Source organism: Poecilia formosa, unplaced genomic scaffold (genome assembly GCF_000485575.1).
Source record: "Poecilia formosa unplaced genomic scaffold, Poecilia_formosa-5.1.2 Scaffold251, whole genome shotgun sequence".
NCBI classification, from domain to species: domain Eukaryota; kingdom Metazoa; phylum Chordata; class Actinopteri; order Cyprinodontiformes; family Poeciliidae; genus Poecilia; species Poecilia formosa.
In genome coordinates this window covers 458,796-473,278 of record NW_006800190.1, presented here as the reverse complement: position 1 = coordinate 473,278, position 14,483 = coordinate 458,796, and the positions used below count along the sequence as shown (strand labels likewise).

Genomic DNA, 14,483 nt, shown 5'->3' with positions numbered 1-14,483 from the left:
GTATTTATTTATTTATTTATTTATGTATTTATTTATTTATTTATTCATTCTTAACATCAAAGTTCTGCTGTATTTCTTCAAGAGTTGCTGTTTTTTCAGTTTCGTGGTTCTTTATTCGTTCACAATGACATTAAAAGGAATTCTGATTGTTTTCCTAAGTTATTTTTCCCAGTTCAGGTGTGATTTCTTCTTGTTCAAGTCAAGCTAATGTCTGTCAACCTAACACACCTGGCCTGGGCTCATAACTGTAATTGGCTAGCTTAGAAACTGACCCATCCAGCCTCCCTACTGATGTGTTGATCAAATTGCTGACTTTGTATGAACCCATTTCAAATGATTTATACCACTATGTCATTAACAGTGTTTCCTCTTATGCTTGAACAAACTTAAAAACCTAAAACGCATGACATTTTTTCCATGGTTTCTCATAGTTAGACATGTACCTTCTCCATAATGAAATATTTTATTGCACTTTTCAAATTATACTTACTTAAAAAGTATATGAACGTTAATCGTCTCAGAAATGTTCGCTGCAAAAACATGAATACTCCCAGGGCGTCTCGTACAAAGGGCGAATACGCAAAAAATTCTTGGCAGTATCAGATCACATGTTTACAAAGACACTATATAAATACTATTAGTTACCTTTAAGCTATTTTGCAAAGACATCTTGACATAAAGATGCTAGAATACAAAATGGGAAGCTATTTATGGGGTGTAGATACTTTTGCAAGGCAAACTATATACCAGAGGGAGACAAGACTTTAGTGCTATTAATTAACAACAGACTGATGTAGATGTTCTGTACAGCTGAAATCACCCTCACCAGCTCTGCAGACATCAGAACCAATACCAGCATAAACCTCAGTAGAGAAATAAACCCCAAACCTCAATCTAAATGCAAAAATCCATTCTGGTTCATTATGATTCACCGGCCAAAGTGTAATTGTGATGAGATCTTTTCATTGTGCATTTGGATTAATATTCGAAGAGGTCCAGAGGCAATCAGCATTTCATTTCTGATGCTGTTATACTTTATCATTCAATCCTACACAGTCATGTTCTGTTTTCCAAGGTACTGCCTTTTCTACAGCTTCTTTTTTTCTGTAGCTCTTTTCATTGTTAACTTATTATCCTATTTGTTTTCTAGGCCACAGTCACATGTGACTGACAGTTTGCTGTTTTTTCCCCCACATTCTGTCGTCCCTATTTTATTTCTGTCTCTACGTAGCCCTTGGGAGGGTAAACAAATGTTAACCTAAACAAATGTATTCACACCCTGAAGCACAAGATTTTTGCAGAACCATAACATCATGCTCTTTATTATGGTACACACAATCTGGAGTGTCTGAAACAGCTTTTTTACACCATGAGGAATACAGAATAATAACAAGTCAAATGGAGGTTCATCCAACAGGAGAAGAAAAGACTTCTTACTTGGAAATGTGCTGCAGCAGTGGACTAAACACCTGGAGAAGATTCCTTAAAGATTCAAATAAGTTCATTTTTGTTACCTTTTCAAAGCTTTCAGTTTGTTACTTGTGTATGACGACGTATTGGGGTCACTCTTATAATTTTCTGACTATTCTCGTGCCAGTTCATTCACCTAATTCTGTATTATGACTTTATTCTTGTAATTTTATTTTTAAATCTTTTTTTGTTTGCCCCTCCATAATACTCCATTGTACTTTTTGTTAGTAGGAAAGACCGTTTTTGTTTGTTTTGACTCTAATGTGAGGTTTTGTCAATACTGATGGACGAAAGTTTATGGATACCTGCTAAAATTAAGTTTGAGACAAGACCAGAACATAAAAAAATTCTAAGGTTTGCCTGTGTCTCCTGGCACCAGCTATGTGCTTCTCACAGAGCACATAGCTGGGTATGCATATTAAGTTATATTTAGTGTTTAAATGATTAAATAGGCTGTAAATCCCATTTTTAGAGGGAGTCTCAAGTAATAACAGATTCTAGCTATTTGTGAGTGGCAGTTTTTCCAAACTCTCATGAATGTTAGGGAGCCACTGTGGCCCAATCTTCTGTATGGCTTTAATGCTCATATTTTGCAAACTTGGCAACATATCCAACATTATCTCCAAAGAAAAGTGTAGTCATCATTACATTACATATAAAGGGGCTTTTATGTTAGGAAACTGCTGCTGAAAACACTGTCCATTCAGGAACATTTTTCAGCATCATTAGGATTTTCCAGGTGATATTTGTGTGAACAGGGCTTTGGATGAAATATGTGTCAGTAAAAGTCACAATTTGGTCAATATGTTTATATGTTGCATGATGAATTGCATAAATCCTAATGAAAAAAAGACATATAATTTAAGTTTTGCCTTATAAAAGTATTGCAGTAAAACTTTGTTGCAAAAAAGCCTTTGGAACATAAATATTTTGCTCTGGATCTGTTTTTCTCATTATGTAGTACATTTCTAAACATGAAGGGGTCAATGGATGAGGCCATAGACCATCCTCTTAGACAGGAAACTACTTCTCTCAAGCAGAACACTGAAAATGGGTCACAGACATTCCAGAATCACAATGACCCAAAACATACTTGAAAGCCAACGAAGGAGTGGCTGTTGAAGAATCACACTGAAGTCATTGAGTAACAGCCAGACTGCAGTCTGGAAACCCTCCTGAGTTGAATCCAAACCCTGGTGACCAAAAACAACAAACGTCTTATAGCTGTGTGTTCCAACGAAGGAGTGATCAGCAAGTACTTAGTCATGTTGTGACTAAGTACTTGTCACAACATGACAAATATTCAGTGGAATATTTGTTGGATTCAGTAACATGCAAGCATTACCTCTACTTCAATATCAGTAACTATTCATTTTCTTGTAGGGAGAAAAATCAAAACCAACAGGGGGAAAAGTACCTACATAATTTTGTGAGAGTTTTCCACACAGCAATCTGTTGTAGTGTAAAATATAAATGTCACAAGTTATTCATTATATTACCATTTTTGACAGTTTCTCAAGGACTCCTAAGTGCCTTAACTTTGACTTCACCCACAGCCATGAAGCAGGGCATATTGAAATGTATTTAGTTTAGCATCTGTTGTAATCTACACACATTCATGGTTCTTTGTCATTATTCTTCCCTGCTGGTCAGAAAGTGTGAGTGGTGAACTTGTAGCTTTTATGCAAATCACTTCTGGTTGTAGAGGAACGTTAAACAATTTGAAGTTGTTTCTAGGTTTTACATTTCTAGAAAGACAAAAGCATTTACATTCTTAATCATACTTAGAATGATGAGAACCATCATCATCACTGAGGTGACTGCTATTCTGATTCTGCCTAAATCAAAGAGCTACAGTGTGTTTCTCCTCATGCTTGACTGCAGTTTCTTGTTGTGATCTCTATCATTTTCATCATTATAATTTTACTTTAATTTGAAAGTGAAAATCATGCAAAAAGCAGCAGATTAAAGCTGAACAAGGCTCATTGAACTTGCTCAGCTTGTTGAACTTTCAGTCTTTTGCATATAAGCTTCAGTGGAAATAGAATATGGTCATTTGTATTTATTTTTCTTAATTTGCTAAAGGTCACACAACAATTTTAAGACAACACGGCAATCTCCATTTTGGTTTTATTTTGATTCTTCTTACATCATTTGTCATTTCTGCTACACACCAACAGCAGCCCTTGGGATGGGTTTTCATCAGAGTCAGATGGTAATGTCGCTTTTACTACTAAAACAGGTTTCATGCAGTTATTGGGAAAATTTGATTGTTGCAGGCAGACATGTGGAGGCAGAGTAGTTCTTTTACTGATTGATGGACAGAACAAAAAGGAATCCCAGCTATACATGAGGCAACTATTGAAAAAAAAATCTACTGGCAAAATAAGAAAATAAATGCTAGTTTCTTAAGTACATTGTCAGTGTTTACATTAAAAACTAAGTCGTCTTTCAGTATCAAAAGAACATCTGTGTGATAATGGCAATATCATACACAGGGGAATGTGAATGTTGGCAAAAATGTTAAAATTCATTCATAAAAGTTACTTTAAGAGAAGAAAAGATAATTAAAGTTCTTGCTCCAATTTCTGACATTTAGCCCTTTTTTCATTACTTCAGGGGCTTACAGGGAGGCTATGTTATTTACATATTTTGGTACTAATTGTCTTCTGCAAGAGAAATGAAAGTATGAAATTAAGTCACATTTCACCCTGTACATGAAATTTAACCTTTTCAAATGAACAGCTAGTACTCAGCAGTATCTAAGTAACAATCTTTTTTAAGGTCTTGGCTTTAAACTCTACAAAAATGTGATTCAGAATGTAACCCAGATTCAAACATAGACTAACTCTGAGCAGCAGTCTATAATGAACGAAGGGAAATGACATGAACCACCTAAAGTCATTTTGCTGTTGTAGACCCAAAACATACGAAGGACACACAAAAAGTGATCAGTGGACGGCCGGGAAGCCACACGAACCCACAAAGAGGCGGCAGAGGGCGGTGGGAGACCGGCTGGAACCACGAGGAAGCTCCAGAGCACCAACAGGAGGACCGGGAGCACAGGCAGGCTGCACAGGTACATGCTCGGGCTCTTGGAGGCTAGCTGCCGGCGGAGCACTAAGAAGTTTGGATGGAGCACTGGGATATGCCGGGGAATTTCTTGGCCCGCTTACTGGGCATAAGCTGTGGCTGGTGCTGAGGATGGAGGGGTGACTGGAGCTGTGGAGGAGGAGCGGAAGATTGGGATATCTGGCTTGGGTGGCCGTGGGTCCCCGGTAATCACTGCCAGAATTGACCAGCTGTACTAATCTGCGTCCTCCATCAGCTCCGTTAAGTCCATCCAGGGGGGGCGGAGGGGAGACCAGTTCTGCAGGGCAATGAGACCATTTGTGGCCACTTCATCGAGAGCTTTCTTGCTCTCAATGAAGGCGGACGCTTTTTTCCTCTGCTCCTTCCCTGCCCTTGCCTGTCCTGCTTGCTCTGTTTTTCTCCTGTCTTTTTCTCTTTTCTTATATTTTTGTAGCCTTTCTTTGCACATCCTCCAAATCTACAAATTATGGATCTGGTCAACTGGTCTCTCAATGCAATTGATAAAATTTTCGACGAGAAGTCTGGGCACAGGAGAGCCTCTTGTCCTGCAGGGACACACCCGGCGGGATTCACCCTGGATGTATTCATGATAACAGGATTTCTGCTGTTTGGAGCTTGTGGATTCCTGGATTATTGACAAATTTGTGACGGACTTGGCCGAACTAGCGAACGCTCAGACTGTTGGTGTGGACAGAGATGAGGACTCTAAAACTCACTAACCGGATAGAATCGATCTTGGAGAAGTTGCTAGTTTCGGCTCAGTGGAATGACTAACCTAATCTGGATGATTGGGAACTGAGATGTATCGGAGAGACTTTAGGGAAGTTTGAAATTCATAATCTTCCCGACCTAAGACATTCTGTTTATGAATTGGCTTTCCCCGTGTGGCCTTGGAAGGGCTGCATATCTCTGATCTCCTTGAAACTATGCAAACACAACGCTCTTCCCTCCTCACCCCCTCCTGATTCCATGGAGTTGCGAAGCTGAACGCTCCTAAGGAGATTCCTAGATAAACAACACCTTATCGGACTCTGCCAGGGCGCTCAGTAACGTTTCTTTGTGGCCCTTTGACGTCACCGCCTTCACTCGTGTCTTTGTTTTGCCCCTTTGTTTTGTCTTAATGTTGCCATCTGCCCAACTGTGTCCTTTCCTCTTTTTTGTTTTAGAAACTGTGGAGTACTCCCTATTCAACCCAGAAAAGGACTATTTTAGTTTATTAGTAATATCAGAAATTGTGGAGTACGCACTATTTAGATCAATATTATACAGCCCAGAAATGGAATCAGAATTAAAATTAGAATAAATACGAACTTGGAATCCAGAAATACTTAACAGGAACAGTCACTGCTTAGTTTCTATTACCTTTAACCCAGAAAAGGAATTAGATCAGTCATTCTTTAGCTTATTTTATCAGAAACTGTAGAGTACTCACTATTTAGAAATGGTCTTAGATACTTAGCAACCCTGAACAGGAGCACCTAGTTTACAGACTTTTGAACAACGTTAGACATCTTTTTTTTCTTTCCTTTGGTTTATTTTGTTTGTATTTCCTTTTAACTCATGTAAAGCACTTTGAATTGACTTGTTGCTGAAAATGTTCTATATAAATAAAATTACCTTACCTTACCTCAAAGTGTCTCTGGGCAGAGCAAGGTTGAGCCACAATGTCAATAAACTCTCTTATGGTCTTTTGAAGACCTTCAAACTCTGCTAGGTCCATTTTGAATATATTTCCTTTTCTTTTGTCCTTCTTCCACAAACCTTACCGTTACTTTGTGGTCAGGCCCTTCTGTCATGAATTAAGGGTGGTTGTGGTGAGGATGGACATGTTGGACCCAAGTTGTAGTGAAATGATGGATTTAGTGATGAAAAAAACAGAAGTCCAGGCAGCACATGTGAGCAATGAGGCAAGGTACTCAGACACTGGTAGGTCTGGCAACACAAGACTGGACCACGACATTCAACTTTCGACCAACGACTAGGATCCGACGGGGAGCACAGACACAGGTGGGATTAAATACACAAGGGTAATCAGGAACAGACAGATGGCAGATTGATCGTCTCGTCTGGCAGACGAGACGACACAAGAACTAAGTTAATTAGAAAAATACACAAAAAAATGAATCCTTACACAAGCATATAAAACAAAACGAATAGAAATTATACTTTATGTGCAGTTTCCATGAAAGAAAAAAAAATTCAGTGGTTTAAGCTAACTATGTGCGAGGGCAAAGTGGGAGTTTTCACATGGGAGAGCACTGTGAGGTTTCATTTACTTAAAACCGTGTTATGCTAAATCAACATCGCTTTTAAGTTCTTGAGTCATCCTCCTGCATAATGGGAATCCCAGAGCGTCTAGATGAACTCTCCGTTACACTTCATTTCCTTCCAGCCAAGCCAGTTTAGCTTGTCCCCATCACTGATTGCCAATCCCAAAGGCTCCCTTGGACATATGATGCTCAGAGAGGTTGACTCTGCGGTGACGCCAAGTCTTTGATCTGACAGCCAAGACAGCTTTGATACGTGCTTATCAGAGAAAAACAAGGTTCTCGGCTCTTCCCCTGTCTGATATGCCTCCCCATTTTCTCGGTTTCATCCCATCCTGGCACATTCACTCGTCTTCTTTCTTGTCTTCTCAATTCTTCATCGCTTTCTTCCTTTGGATACCCTTCCCGTGTCCTCTCCTCCACCATCACCTTATACTTTGCTTTTCTTATCTCTTCCTCTCTCCTGGCTTCTCGAAATGTACGAATTTACTCTCAAGTCTAACTTGCAATCATAGACCTGCTTATCTCTCTGTGGCCTCTCCAGTTCTACAAAGATGTTCTCACACATGTACACGCCAGTGTTCAAGTCTACTTGATTGTCCCCATTAGAGAGTAGGAAGATAGGCGGAAAGAAAAATGTGTGTTTCTGAATGTCTTTCTACACTTTAAGCTGCCTGCCTTTTTATATTACTTTAGATTATGTCTTTGTACAATGCCTCCTTATAGATTGTTTCTGCTCTGCTATGAGAGAGACCCAAGTCATGATTGCTTGTTTTACTATAGGACTTGTTACATCATGAAATGTCTTAAATAAAATATGTCTGACTATTTGAAGCAGACTAAAACCTCTTTAAAATCAACACTTAAAAACATCAGTTATGAAGAAATTTCTGAGGTTTTGGAAACCACAGAAACAGCAAACATCCTTCACAGATGGTGCAAACATGAAACAGTGCTGTAGACTTCACAAGTTTTTATGACATTAAAGAAAAATGAATTTAATTAAGATTAACCTGCTCAAATCTGTTTTCTCCTTTTAATGTGAGATATGTAGGACACAGTTCAACTGAAAGAAATGAGAAAAACTACAACAATCTAGTGGCATAGGTGTTCATACTATTGTTCAATCAGCTTTTAATTCAATATTGGTCATGTTTTGTGGTGAAGAGACTGAGCCAATGCACAGACAGCTGCTCAGCTAAGGTATAATTGAAGATTTCACAGCAAAACAAAAATCTGGAAGAGAAAATCAGATCATGGAACAAGGTATGAAAACCGAGAGTCTGGTGCTGAACAGTGAAAAATCCAGATCTTACTTGAGTGACGGATCAGATGAAACACACGATCCGTCATTATGATGAGGATGATGAGGCAAAAGGCATGAGTGAAGATTACTGTTGAGCATGAATACATTAGAAGTGGGAAGCAGGGTGTGCTGTGGTGGCGCAGGGGTTCAGCACAACCCACATATGTAGACCTTAGTCCTCAACACAGCTGTCACAGGTTTGATTCCCAGCCTTGGCGACCTTTGCTACATGTCTTCCCACTTCTCTCATTACCCACTTTCCTGTCAATTAACTATCAAATAAAGGCCACTAGAGCCAAAAAAGAAGAAGTGGGAAGCAGACTATTAATATGAGAGAAGCTAAAGAGAAGACTAACAGTAACCTAAGGAAGCTTGATAGAAATGCAAAAAAAAGAAACAAAATGAAAGAATAAATTGTGGGTGCATTCACATCACACCTAGAAAATCCAGTTTGTTTGGAAATCAACTTTCCCATCAGAGATGTTCTTGGTGCAACGCCACTCCTCAGGTGAGGAGGAGAACAGTTTTTTTTTTTTTTCAATTACCTTTATTTGTTGACAGTGCAGTGTGAAAGCAAACCATTTTCTTTACACCCTTGTCCCTTAGTGGGGTCGGGAGGGGTGCTGGTGTCTATCACCAGCTAACGTTCTGGGCGAGAGGCGGGGTCACCCTGTACAGGTCGCCAGTCTGTCGCAGGGCAACACAGAGACACACAAGACAAACAACCATACACACACTCACACTTAGGGGCAATTTGGAGAGGCCAATTAACCTGACAGTCATGTTTTTGGGCTGAGGGAGGAAACCGGAGAACCTGGAGAAAGCAAACCATAGCTGCTAAAAAATGTAACAAATTTAGCAACTTTGATGCCTACCTGAACGGTTTACTGGACAAGCAGGTGTGAAAACCCACTAAGAAACAAAATACAAAGGGATGAAGTCATCAGAAAAGATCTAAGCTGACATGAATAAACAATGATTTATTTACTGTATAAAAGCAGATGAAAAGCCAAACTGAAACAATCAGGGATTGTGACAACTTTATCCTTCAGTGTCCTTTAGTAGGAGTCTTTTGGACACCTTGACTTTTTTTTTACTTCAGGTTACACCACAGCTTCTTTATAAACCTGGACTTTGCCATTGCACAACTTGAATTTTCTTTCTGTCCAGGCATTGTTTTATTTATTTTGACAGGGGTGTTGAACAAATGAAAGTCCTCTCATCTTCAACTTTCTAGTAGAAACCTTGATGGGTCATTATTTTATCCACCTTGACAAGGTCAAAGGTCGAAGTACGATTGTCCCACCTTCATATTCTTTGTTTGTGTGTACGGTGTTGGACAAAAGTTTCAGAACTGTGCTCCCAAAGTTGGGATTCATCAGATTTCATAGCATTCACCTACAAGGTTGAGAAAACCACCACTCCTGTCCTGTTACAGCAGCTGAGGACTGGATTGGTCCAAATTACTCCCAACAAAATACACCAAAAATTGGTTTGGTTTTTGCAACAAAACAGGTTTTTGTGTGTGTGTGTGTAGCTTTGCTATTTTTTTTGGTGAGATGCAATAATTCTGCCTAAACTTGTTGACATTTTACACAGTTGACTCACTGACTATTTTAGGGTCAAAGAGTGAAAAAAAGCTGTTTTCTTCTCTGTATTGGACAGTGGTGACATCATTTATAGCAGAGCGATTTCATCCACCTTCCAGTATGAGTCAGCTGTGAGACAGACATGGAGCACATCTGTAATTCATCATTAAACCTGAACTCCCTGTTCTTTCTGTGTAAGCAGATCGACACATTAGCCTATTTATGGGACCTTGTCTATTTTTTCAGTTTTTTATGTTTTTTTTATCAAGGAATAGGTGAAATATAAGTAATTATTTAGTCTTTCATTAAGTGAGACTTTGTTTTTTTCTGGAGAATTGTACCCAAATGTGATTGTACAATGTTTCATTCTATTCTATTCTAAAGCTCCCTCAGTATCTTCTACATCTGCTTTCCTTGAATGGTAGCTACCATCATATTTGCTCTCAATCATGGCTTCCTCCACAGGTTCCATTGCATAAAGACATTGGACATCTGCCTGTTATTATGCACCTCACAACTGAAATATGCTGCAACAAACCCTTAAACTGATGTCATTGATTCCCTAAGCTCAGTTTCAGGGTTTAACCACCAAACTTATTGATTTGAAGTACAATTGCTATTGATATTTTTCTGTTTCTGAAAGTGGAGATTTATGGCAACAGTCGATGTGGTTGTGGGACGTTCATATTTTCACTCGCCTTAAACACATGGGGTCACCCCTCCACCTTCAGCACACATCGCGTCCAGGTTCCCCCCTCTGTGCCTGCATCCATCAAATGAACAGAGCACAACACCTTTCTGCACACAACTTCCTTCGCAGACAATGACTTCTCAAGTTCTCTCAGGGGGTTTTTAGCCATTTGGCAGAGTTGACAGAAAAACATCAGAATTCTTTACATAGCGTATGGTATTGAAGCTTGTAAACTTTTATATTGCTGACTAAGCATGACTAACTTACCAAAGAACATGAACATCCTCTACTGGGAAAAAAAGTAACTGCTATAATTAATAGCAACATGTACCTGTGAACTATGGGTAGATATACATTTACACAGCAAAATACAAATAGTGACAAATAGTTGGAACCAGGCCTGGTGTCAGGATGGGAGGAGAAAGCCTCCCTGCGAAAGAGACGACACATTTTTCGTCACTCAACTTCATCAATAAAAATAATTATGGGAGAGCCTTTAGTCTCTGCTATTTTATGTTTTTATCTATATTCTCTTTCCTAGCTGTGCTACTAGAAATAATAGATTTTTTTCAACGTTAAAAACATTTTCTTTGCAGCTCTATTTTGGTGCAGACTCTTCGTTGAGTGAAATTGCTGTTATATGCTGCCAAATGTTTCAAATAACTGGTTTATGAACAAGGCTGGACTATATTGTATGGTGCAGATGTCTGCCTGCACGTCACACTTTCTTTTAGTAGGATAGTAGTAGGAAACAATGCTATGTTTGTGTTTATAACTTTTTGTTTGTGCTCATAATGTTTTGTTTTGAAGATATTGGCAGTTTAAATATGAAACGGTCAACCAGACCCACCTCTTCCCCGGTCATCAACTCTGCTGCGTTTATGCTACGTTTGTACCATAGGTCATCAGAGGTCAAACTCTGATGACAATTTAAATTAAATATTTTGTTTAATTTATGAATTGCTTCATTTGTAAATTGAACAATTTAATGTAAATTGTTTAATTTACAAAATGAAACAAATTTGGGGTTAATCAACCTCACTATGCTTGTGCTGCTTTGCACAGTAAAACTTGTGCTTCAAATAATGCTGCTCTTATTTTGAAGATATTACTGAAAACTATTTGGTTTGTGAGGGGCTGGTTGAGCTCTGATGTCCTCTGGAAACCTTTTTATCAGTATCTTTAAAATGATGGCAGCTAAAATGAAAGGTTTTGCTGCACAAACGCAGCACCAACGTTTGACACCAATTTCGTGTGATTGGAACTTCACTTAGGTCAAAATCATTGCAGATAGGACTTCGTACATGCTGAAAATTGAATGTCAAGTGTTTCTTGTGGGTAGACTGCCACACATTAAGTAAGGAGACCATTGGTTATTTGTGTCCTGATGTAAAAAAAAAATCAACAAAACCTCAAAGACTCCCATCCGTTTGGCCGGTACAGTAAGCTAGGCATCAGAAGCAGCCGTGTGGGGAGATGATGCTTTATGTTGATATATTGCAGCTCACAGCGGTGACAGTGCAAAATGTTCTCAGTGTTTTCACATGATGTACTCTGAAGGACCATCTACCAGGAGGCTTAGACTTTCACACATTTAAAGGCATTAAAGCAAGATCCTGAATAGCTAGAACCGCAGTTTCCTGTTCCATCATTATTTTATTTAACTTCCTTCACTCCTGCTCCGCCTTGGCAGTGAATGCTATATATTTCTTTGGCACATGTGGCAAACCAACAGGGGGCCCTCCACAATTTATTTATTTATTTATTTTTCGTTCATAGAAATAAAAATAAAAAAATCGGGGCCCTGTGAAATACAAAATTAACCATATTGTATTTTCAAAGATTGTTTTTAGCAGTAAAAATTGAATGTTCCCACTCCCAGATCAAAAAACACACATCCATATTTGCCCTGACCCCCCTGTCTGCGTTAAATGGTTCGTTCCTGCTTGGAGCGCCTGAGAGTGACGCTGTTAGCAGCAGACAGTGGAAGACATGAACGACTGTAGCAGTTACTATGCTGCTAAGAAAAGTTATAGAATCAGGTTNATTGTTTTTAGCAGTAAAAATTTAATGTTCCCACTCCCAGATCAAAAAACACACATCCATATTTGCCCTGACCCCCCTGTCTGCGTTAAATGGTTTGTTCCTGCTTGGAGCGCCTGAGAGTGACGCTGTTAGCAGCAGACAGTGAAAGACATGAACGACTGTAGCAGTTACTATGCTGCTAAGAAAAGTTATAGAATCAGGTTTTCAAAAACAAAATAGAGGGAGAGAGAGAAAAAGGCAAGAGTGTTAATTTATAACCCATGTTTTCTTCATGAGAGGTGAGTAGACTGTGTGAGATTATCAACCATGTAGCATAATTAGCTTAGCTACAAACTACTGTTTGCCTCCATTTCACTAGCATTTAATGAATTAAGGAAAAAAATTACCAACATATTCATATATTTAACTTGTTCCCTGTGCCTTTTACCACTTAACAGGTGAGTCAGTCAGCAGCAGCTCTAACCCACGTCCCTCCTGACCCGTTGTCTTCTGAGTGAAATTAAAGCTGCATTATGTCACTTTTATATAAATATTTTTTCCACATATTTTTTAAAACTGTCATGTTGTGACAGTATGGTATGAGAGGTAATCTGTGAAAAATCTATTTCCTCTGCTTTCTCCCAGTGCTAGAAACAACCAGTCAGTGGCAGGAGAGGTTTAGTGCTGTCAATCACAATCTTATGTGGTGCTGCTCATCCTTCCTCCCCCTTGCTCTGTGCTATTCTGCAGCTAGCATAGCCTGTTGTAAATGTTTAGTCTAGTAAGCATAGCTACCAGTGATAGCAGATAAACAATTTTCCTGTAACAATAAGTTGTTTCTGCACCATTAGCATATTTAGCAGTGAGTGAATGAGGATGATTGACAGCGCTAAGAGTGTCCTACTGGTTCTGATTGGTTGTTTTAGTCAGAATGGTTCATTACTTTAACCAGTAATTCAGGAAGGAGATGGAGGAGATTGATTGTTTTCACAGATTATCTGTCTCATAACAAACTGCTATGACATTGTGAAATATGGAGAAAACATATTTTTTTTATTAAAGTTATGTACTGCAGCTTGAATAAAATGCAACTAAATAGCATTTTTAGAAGTCTGGATTGTTTATGTGTAGTTGCACGTTGCTTTTGACTGTTGCTCATGGGGAGACATTTCAGTATCTAAAACTAATAGAAAAAAATTAAGCAACATACTTGCATACTGGATGTGGACTGAATTTTACTCTTGCATGTAAAATTCATGAGCAGTAAACATTGTACTAGTTATCAGTATCAATAAACAAGAAAGCAAGGCAGTTCCAAGCCTTTGAGATTGTGACGCTTTTGATGGGTCAGATAGACTCAAGAAATTGTAACAGCAGCTGCGCGGGGCAGGGGGCCCAATTTAATTTTTTGTCAGGGGGCCCAAGATTCCTGGCAGCACCCCTGCCTGCAAAACAACAAGTGAACACACAAAAGGGTAACTGATTAACCAATGGTTAAATTTGTTAATTTATCAACATGATGTTCTAAATCTTAAGTGCACGCTCAATATAAAAAAGAAAAAGAGATGCAATGCTTTGCTACTAATTGTCAACACTATGACAACTGTAGCACGATCATATTTAACACATCAGGAAAAAGCTTTATTTTAAAAGAAAAAGCAGCAGACAGGACACTAGGTCAGCTTTGCTAACTTGATTGTAGAAATGCTGTGGAATCCTGTTTTTTGTTCAGTAAAAAAACAAAAAACAAAGACGACCCACACACCAACTCTCTGACAGGTCATCAGTAGAGCAGGTGTTTAAATTAGCTCATCTAACGTCGCTGTGTTCAGACAGTCACTGATTAATAATCAAAAAATACATCAAGCCTGACATCATGAAACTTTAACGGACTGAATTTTTCGTTCTTTGTGCTGGAAATGTTTGCATGTTTTTCGGTGTTGAATCCTGATACACCAGTGGAACTGTTGTCAGTGAGTTGCTATGGCAACAGGTGTGTGTGTAGTGTAGCCGACAGAGTGAGAAAAAAGAAGAGTATGAGT

At 38.8% G+C, this 14,483-nt stretch overlaps 1 long non-coding RNA gene across 1 annotated transcript; it reads right to left on the bottom strand.

Moving 5' to 3' along the window:
• Positions 1–1,451: 1,451 nt before the first annotated feature.
• LOC107838411 (uncharacterized) lies at positions 1,452–13,869 on the bottom strand. The gene is made up of 3 exons (XR_001664468.1): positions 13,739–13,869; positions 9,046–9,048; positions 1,452–1,461 (listed from the first exon to the last, which is right to left on the bottom strand). It is a non-coding gene; the product is annotated as an uncharacterized LOC107838411 (long non-coding RNA).
• Positions 13,870–14,483: the final 614 nt, after the last annotated feature.